The sequence below is a fragment of the Podarcis bocagei genome, assembly GCF_964188305.1.
Source record: "Podarcis bocagei genome assembly, chromosome: 6".
NCBI classification, from domain to species: Eukaryota; Metazoa; Chordata; class Lepidosauria; order Squamata; family Lacertidae; genus Podarcis; species Podarcis bocagei.
This window is the reverse complement of record NC_138130.1, coordinates 38,756,898-38,766,361: the sequence shown is the minus strand read 5'-3', so window position 1 is coordinate 38,766,361 and position 9,464 is coordinate 38,756,898.

The following is a 9,464-nucleotide window of genomic DNA, read 5'->3' as shown; positions in this document are numbered from 1 at the left end:
TGAGCAGTGATCCGTTGCTAATCGAAAACTGTATTGAGAGCTATATTTTATAGCATATTTTAAATAGTGTTTTTCAGATCAGTGTCGATCCAGCCCTAGACTCACGGGTCTATAATATTTACTGAAAGTTTCCTTGGATCATAGAAATGTGACAGTTCATGATAGTTTTCTGAAATTCTTAGAATTCCAAGTGGTAATTTTATAGCTGAGTCATATACAACCTTGTTGCACAAATGTAACATCATGCTTATAGGTACTTAAATGTACTACCTGTGGACCTAAGTTCTATTTAAATCCTCTGTGCCAAAACACAGTTTATTGTGTCTTTCTTTCTGAACAGCTTGCTTGGTTTTATGAGCAGGTTTTTTTTAATGTCCTTGCTGACCTCAGTATTGTGAACAATTAATTATATTCTGTAAGCCCTTGGATGCCACTGTCTTAAAAAGATAAACGGCCAACTAGTCCTAACCACTACATATTTTGGGGGCCTTTTCATTTCACCTTGGAAAAAATAGCAAAATATATAATCTGTGGATCAGCAGTTCTAAAAGAACTTAATCCACACAGGAATGCAGCATTAAACATGTCCTTCAAATCTCTCTGATGACTAAACACATCATTTGGAATGACATGACAAAAACACAGGAAACATGATTGGGGGGAGGGGGGGAAATAGCTTGAGCTAACATCAAACGTGGCACATGCACCGGGCATTTTCAGAGGGATTTCCTGTATACTTAAAAGCTGCAATGATTTGGCATGCCTTGGATCTGCAGCTTCTGACCCACCAAACACTTAACGAAAGCAAAGGGTTGAGCTCATTAAGTGAAAGGCCAGGTGTTTGCAAAGACAGAAACTCTCAGAAGAAGCTAATAAAAATCTGGCTTTGCCCCGTGAAAAGAAAACCTGAACATTAGCAAGAAATGTAAATCAGAAATTGGAGCAAAACACATGGAAATTCAATTATTCCAATGGCAGCCTCGTCCCAGGGGAAGATTTTAGCTGCAGTGGCACAAGCAACGGTTTTTGCTGTTGTTGCTCAATTTCAATCTGCTTCCATCTGGCTCTGCTCTTTTCTCTGCAAAGCACTGATTTGTGTTAGGCTTGTAGCCAGAGGCTTAGTGGTTGGGGCCACCATGGGGCAATGTGAAACAACAGTTTAGGGGGAAATTATCTGCTACAAGTAGTCTAATAGGTTCAAATGACAGCTAAGATCCATGTTTGCATGTTGTTATTATTGCACATACTTTAAATGAAATACAAGTACAGTTTAATTCAAGTAAAACCTTAGGTTCAAACTATGCCTCTGAAAATTTCTGATACTTGGAAAGCTGTGTTTGAAATAATACGTAGCAGTCATCCAAAAGCTTAATAGGTGAATTGTCCACATAGTGTTTCTGCACAGATGTCCTGATATGGTTGTATCTGCAGAGTGCATTGATCAGTTGGGTATGTAATGGGTCAGAGGATCTTTTAGGTATCCTAGTCCCAAGCTGCCTAGGGTTTTATATCCCAAAACCAGCACCTTGAACTCAGTTTGGTAGCTAATTGGCAGCTTTCTTTTTATACCTCTCATAGTTTCTTCCTGTTTCATTCTGTCCAGTACTTCAGTGTCTTCAGGTTCTACCTAGATTCCCAGAAGAGATTCTACAAGTTTTATTTAGTTATTTGTTGAATTTATATCCTGCCCTTCCTCCCCAAGGTGCACCTAGGTTTGTGCCTATCATGTGCTTGATAAAGGTTATGTTTGGGCTAAGACACCTGCAAAACTGAAGACATTTTGTGTCAGCCATGACCCTACCTTTCTTCGAAGCATTTCTATTTTACAATCAAGTAACTGATCACTGTTGTTTTTTGCTTCAGCCCTGAGTACAGCACCTTTAATGTGTAACAATCCCTTTTTCTCAGTATCACAAAGTACTTACAAAGCTCCTTTCAGTTTTTGCCAGACTATCTGTTTTTGATTCAGCAAAATGTATGTGCACTTCCATGAAAATCTACAGTTCATTATTTAAAACAAAACAAAAAACCAAGCAGGGAGATCTTGTTGTTCAGATGAATGAGTGTGTATCGGGAATGAGAGAGCTCCAAAAATATACAGCCGGAATACACTGGGCAAATAATGTTACAGCATAAACAAATTGATCCCCTTCCCTTTTTTCTCCTTTTTGAGGGATAAAATAGCAGGCTTCTAAAAGTTCCCACGAGAAATGAGAACATAACAAGAGCCTGAGGGGGTCAGTATCCTGTTATCACAGTTGGCCAACTAGATGTATATGGGAAGTCTGAAAGCAGGACTTGAACACAAGAACATTCTCCACTTATTTCATACCCTCAAATGGAAATAGGGACATTACTCAACCCCACACCCATTTCTTGTCCCCACCCAAGGATGGCTTTCATAATTGCAGGACTGTCCTGGAGAAGAGGGACACTTGGAGGGCATTATATTCAGAAGCTGATAGCCATTGATAGGCCTACCCTCCATGAATTTGTTTCATTTTCTTTTAAAGCAGTTGGTGGCCATCACTGCTTTGGTACTTCCAAGACAGAAGGGAGATCCTACAAACTAGGAGATGCCCATAAGGAATAATATTTAGGGGGAGAGCTATAGCTCAAGAAGAGAGCATCTGCTTTGCATGCGAAAGGTCCCAGGCTTAACCCCCAGTATCTCTAGGTAGGAATGTCCCCCTATCCAGTGTGTAATCTGGGGAACCAGGTTCGCGTCTCCGCTCCTCCACATGCAGCTGCTGGGTGACCTTGGGCCAGTCACACTTCTTTGAAGTCTCTCAGCCCCACTCACCTCACAGTGTTTGTTGTGGGGGAGGAAGGGAAGAATGTTAGCCGCTTTGAGACTCCTTAAAGGGAGTGAAAAGCGGGGTATCAAATCCAAACTCTTCTTCTTCTTCTTCTATCTAAAACCTTGGAGAGCTGCTGCCAAGCCAGTACAGACTGTGCTGAGCTTGACGGAGCAATGGTCTGACTCTGTCTGAGGCAGCTTCCAACATTCCTAAGAGAGCTTCTGTCTGTGGAGCCAGGATAGATGAAGATAGATAGCCTCCTAGGATGGGCACTTCTCTCAACAGGCTGCAGCTGACAAAAATGGAAAGGAACTTTGAGGTACAGAGAGGAAAAGAGACTGTCGTTCTATAAAGGTGTGCCGTACTTGGGATCAATGTAAAGAAGGGATCAGTCACTTTATTGTAAAATAGCTCTGCTTTAAAAGAGAGGGTGGGTCGCACCCACAAAGTGGTGTCTTCTCCATCCAGAGCAAAGGCTGGACTGAGGCCAGAGTGTTTTCGTATGTGAGACTTGCAATGCTTTTTAGCCTGGAACAATGGATGTCGCTAATGAGGGATTGATAGTGGAATACAGCCATTTTTAAATTGAATGCATATTCTCTGGCCAAGGTAGACTCCACATTCTATTTACAGACAAGAGAAAGCAAAAACGGGTTTCAACTTGTTGTATTTTTCAAGATTCGCTTTCTCAGTAGGGCAATCTCACCCTGCCCCAGAAGGAAGCCTCTTTAAAACCCATTCATGCAATTCCTGATTGTGTGGAATGGTGTCATGTGGAGGATGGGCGAGTCTTCCTCTTGTAGCACAATCCTGCACATGTTAACTCAGAAGCAAGTCTCACTGTGTTCAGGGAAGCTCACGGCCAGGTGAGTGTGCACAGTGTTATACGCAACAAGGACACTCATACGAGTGAAGTCTGCTTCTCATTTTAATTCATTACAAAAGACGTGTGCTTCATCTATCAGAAATTTGGGAGACACTGCTGAAAGCTTTGAATGATGTCATTTTCATGTATGTTGAAATAAAAGCCAAGCTATCACAATTATTTCAGTGAATTAATCATGTCTGTATAGCTTTCAGGAATGATGTTTATGTACAATACAGAATAATGTGTCCCAAACGTTTGGTAAGGGGCGCCATATGTTGAAGAGTGAAACCCTGTTGTCATGTTCAGCAATCATGTCACTGTTATTTTTGAAAGGTGCATTCGCAGTGCAGAGTCAAGTTATTTGCTTTTTCATTTCATTCCAAGTAGAGGCTACCAAATCCCCCACCCCCACAAAAAAAACCCAGACTTTTAGCTATCATTGATTCATAACGCATGTCTTTAATCAAGATAAATTTGGCCCTGATTTAAAGAGTGTGCTAACCACTAATGTATGTGCAAATTCAGATAGCAGAGGAAGGTTGTTCCTGGCCCTTTGCTGAGGAGAATACAGCCAATCAATCACTGAAGTTTATTCAGGGATGGTATATTTTTGCTCAGAGACTATTTTGATCAAAGCTGTATTCTCTCAACTGTCATTCCAGTAAAGCTGAGCAAACAGTACCTCCCAGCTGAAATTATACAAAAATATCTGCTCATTGTACATTTGTTATCAACGTGTAGAGAAAACGAAGCACTCCTTTTGCCAAAATCCCCTTTCTAACCTACAGTAAAGGTAAAGATAAAGGTACCCCTGCCCATTACGGGCCAGTCTTGACAGACTCTGGGGTTTGTGCGCCCATCTCACTCTATAGGCCGTGGGCCAGCGCTGTCCGGAGACACTTCCGGGTCACGTGGCCAGCGTGACAAAGCTGCATCTGGCGAGCCAGCACAGCACACGGAACGCCGTTTACCTTCCCGCTGGTAAGCGGTACCTATTTATCTACTTGCACCCAGGGGTGCTTTCAAACTGCTAGGTTGGCAGGCGCTGGGACCGAGCAGCGGGAGCGCACCCCGCCGCGGGGATTCGAACCGCCGACCTTTTGATCGGCAAGCCCTAGACGCTGAGGCTTTTACCCACAGCGCCACCTGCGTCCCTTCTAACCTACAGTTTGATGGCAAATAACTTAGGAGGGTAATAAAACAAATCGAAGCCAAATACATTCAGTCCAAAACAACTAGAAATGAGAGGTGAATAAGCTAGCTGATCTTCCAGTAAAAGTAAACAGGGCTACATACATGTAGGCTTCATGTGGCTACATGAAATGGTTGCACACCACCCCTATCTCCAAGCGGTGTAAGATTGCAGAGGTTCCAGGTGCTTACCCAGGGTTCAGTTTCCTTGAAATGCAGGACAGTGGATATATATACAACCTTAGCCTACAATAAAGGGGCTCACAGCATCAAGACCCCATGAGGTATTGTTTCTCTCATAGTCATAGCCTTGGATTCCAGAACAGATCACTCTGTCTGGCTTCTGCATCTTCTAGCTCAGCTTCCTCTCACACAACTTTCCCTGTTGTCCTTCTCACTACCAGCCAGGTGAGGAAGTGGGGCCCATCCATTTGTCCTCTACCATAGAGCAACTTCCTTCCTTCCTTTATACTAATGACCCATACTTAGGGACCATTATGGCCCTTGCCTGGCTATTTCAACAATGGCATCCTCCATTTTAAAGCTCCCTGGAATTAGATGGGAGACTCGGGCCCTGCAAACTCACAACAGTATGTAGGCACCACATGAAGGATGGGAAAAGACAGTAACAAATTCCACCTGTCCCCAATTGTATGATTTATTGCCCCCCGCCCCACCCTTCACCCTATAGTCCTAGGGTTACAACATTAAGACACAACATTAAAAACAGTTTAAAACAAATTATGATCATAAAAATAAGATGAGTCCTAAAAAATATACACCTCAAGTTTCAAAAGCCAGGAAGAAGTGTGCCTTCAGCATTCTCCAGAAGCTGTATAACAGAGGTGGAGTTCCACAGCTTAGGGGCCAACACAAAGAATGCCCTCTCCTGGGCTGGGAAACTACAGTTCCCAAGATTCTTGCTTTACATGTATGATGTGCAGGCAGCCTCTGGCAGCCTCAGCCCATCTCTCAGTCAGTAATATACTGATGACATACAGATAGCCTGCTACACAGGGCTGTTGTAGCAAGGGCTCTTGAAAGGTATACAAAAATAATGTACTTGAAGCAATTTTCAAACTCTCTATAAATGCTTTGTATTATTATCACACCTCAGTACAAAAGATTGCTTCTGTTTGGAAATGATTGACCCAAGAGGCCTTTAGCTTTTCCATAGAATGGATGTAACTAATTGCCTTGCTTTCATGTTTCTTTTTCCTACGTAGATGCTACCTTGAGCTAGGGATGAAATGTGGCTTTCTTGGTTTCCTTAGGCACTCTAAGCTTCTCTAACAGCCTGCAAAGTGGCAATTGTGTGGGCGAATTCTCCTCTCGCTAATTATAGCTGAGCACGGAGGACCACAGTTTCCCTCCATGGATCATTAGCAGATAGATATGCCTAGTTTGTGTGGCACCAATCCTTTAAGCCTTCATAAATATTCAGCTCATGGTCTGGAAGGGAAACTGTCCTTCTCTGGCTAGCATGCTCAATGACTCATAGAGAGGTGTGAAACGGTTCCCAAATCCCAGCCCCATTTGGAAGGATGTGCAAACAGCTTTAGACACACAAGGGACATCTGTGGTTTTAAAGGATAATTGTCCCCCTCCTCCCAAATTCTTCTACTTTGCACTCTCACTCCCTCTTTCTCTCTCTCTCTCTCTCTTCATTCTCTAGTGGGTTTTAAAATAGCTCTCGATGAAAGCAGAAAAGCATCTCCTTAGCCTGTCAGTCTAGAAAGTAGATCCTCAGGGACATTTGCAACACAGTGGAAATTACTGTACTTTGGGATTGTCACTGCAAAAGATTAACGGTAAGAAGTCCAACGTGTATGTTCTGTGCATTTTAAAACAAACCTATGCTCCAAGTGCAATTATAAATCACCTGCAGCAACTCAGTGGAACATAGCACAAAATGGCGGCCACTGAGTCAACTCTCTAACCAAGATGCGAGGCTGATGAAAGACGCTCACACAGTGGACCCCTGCAACAAAAACCTGCCGGGTTCATGATGACAACCTTGAAATGCTTGATAAGAAATGTTGGCTTCAACTTGCTCTGACCAAGTGTCTCTCCTCTCCTCCCTTTTAGCTTTGATCAGTGTATGCATTAAAGGCTGACAGTTTTAAAAATGGAAGCCCTCAAGAGCTCTCTTCTCCACCGCCACCTTCCACAGCCCTCCAGTTTATCTAGGTATTCTCCAGGGAATCAAACATGACAGGCTGCAGAGACCTCTAGCCTGCCTGGTTTCCTTCTCGCTGCAATCTTTTTATCAAATAGCCGAGGGATTATGAGTAAATAAAACTGAGCACATCATAAAACCAAAGACCTTACACCGATGATGAATAATTGGCTATATGCTGCTTCCAGGATCACAGGCGTAATTCAGCTTGACTGACCTGGGATTACTGGCTTTGAGTGCTCTTTTTCTGCACTCCTACTTCCAGTGGACTCTCCCCACTTCCTCTTCTTTTGGGATTTGCCTACCTGATGCTAAGAATCCCCACTTTCTTTAGCTGCATTTCAGACAGAGACTAAAGATCCCCACACCTCAAGTGTCTGAAAACAAGTTTGTAGGTTTCTACTGTGTGTGCGTGTGTCACGTTAAAGTCAGAATGATAACTTTAACTTGCTTTTAAGGGCAATAGCTTAAATTTGTTGTCGTAAGCACACACACCAACAATTACAATTCTATATAGTATATGTATATATGTATATTTGAGAGTAACCCCATCAAATCCAGTGGGGTTTATTTCTAAATAGATTTGAACAAGATTGAGAGTTCAAATCTGAGGTAGCCATGGTGAAAACTGAAACACATCCGATTTGTTTATCCATCATCGGCTCCACCCACCACCAGCATGACTCCCCCAGAAGATAAGGAAATTCAGCTCTTGATATGGGAAATAGAGGTTATTGGTGGGGATTTATTTTCCTAGCAACTTCTTGGTTACAATAGCCCAACTATTCTCAGATGTTTTAATCCTAAAGAAGCACAACTGTTTTGGCATATGTTGTTCAAACACGGATTGGGCATTTGCTGAGCTTGCACTGATGTGCTCTGTTATGCACAAATAGCTCAGAGAGTGATAAATCTGCACCCCAGACTCAATACCAAGTCTACATACCATAACTAACATCCACATATTTTTTTATCATGGTGGACATTAGCAGCTGTCAAGAAACTATGAAATTCCAAAACTTCCAATGACAAACTTCAGAAGCCAACAAGAAGCCTACTTATGGGCAGTCCACATAGTGCTAACTTGAGAAATAGTGTGAGGCTAATGTATGCATGGGTCGTATATTGCATGTGATATGGCACATACACTTATCATCTGTCCATGTGTATGCACCATATGCATGTTCCATCTCTCTTATGTGCCAAATGTGTACATTGCATTCTCCTTGTGGATATGGCCTGGGACTTGCTCCTGAATCCCACTGAGTATTAAAGACTACAGTCAGAATGGTATTGTGAACCATCCCTTCGTTCCTCATCAATGTGTTTTGGATCAATTTAGAACAGAAGTAACTTGAGCTGCAACACAACATAAACTCTGGTGGCAAAAGCACTGAAACAGATCAGTCCACCGATTCGTAATGGTTGCTACTGCCCCAACTTTGTTCCGGGTCAGCCCAAAGCCAACATGATTCTTTGTTAGATCTCAGCTGACACATTACTGTCGGCCAACATGAGTTACAAACTGGTCCACATTCCTTTCTTTCAATCATTTATTATCATGAATTACATTGTCTTTAAAAAGGATAAGAATAAAATACTCTCTGGGAAGATCTGATGAGGCCACTATTTGGTTTGTGTGTGTTTTAAATTAAATACAGACATAGACAGGCAACAAAGGTTCACAAGTCCTCTTTAGTTTGAGTACTTTCCCCCACCTGCACAGCTTTGGCTTCAAAATCTTGGGAAAATCACTTCCACTCTAAGGTTTCAAGTTATTCTAGGCTCGGGTTGGCCCACAATTCATGCAATCTTTCTTTGTGGTGCTTTGTTATTCTGTTTGCAGACTCAATCCAATATTGCTGAGTGAAAACATCAAAGTCCCAAAACATCAGCCTTGCATATTATATGAAATTATTCGTATTCCTGTTATTGAATGCATCTGAATGAAATGTAAGCGGTATGTATCTATGATGTTTGGCCCTTCAAAGTGTGTTGCTTCAGAATAAAGACAGAACTAAGAAGGAATTATATCCCTTAAATCAGCCATAGCATAGCATAGCTTGTGCCAACAACATGCTGCAATACTGCGCTTGCTTACTCAGAATTAAGCCACACTGTGCTCTGTATAGAGATTACTCCTAGGTAAGTGGGCTTTGGAGTGCAGCTTAAGCTAAAAATCCCCAAATAAGCAGAAATAACTCCTGCCCAGTTGTGGGCAGCTGTGTCATATGCAAAATTCAGAAGATTGCATGGCACGGCAAGTGTACATTTGAGACATTTGACGTGGCTTGCCAAAGAATGAATCCTGCGTGGAAACATGGCTGCACATGACCAGCAGCTGCTGCACTGGAAGGCAGCCAGCCAACAGCAGCAGTATGTAGCCACATGGATCTAAAAATTGTTCTGAAAAGGGTAGAAGCCT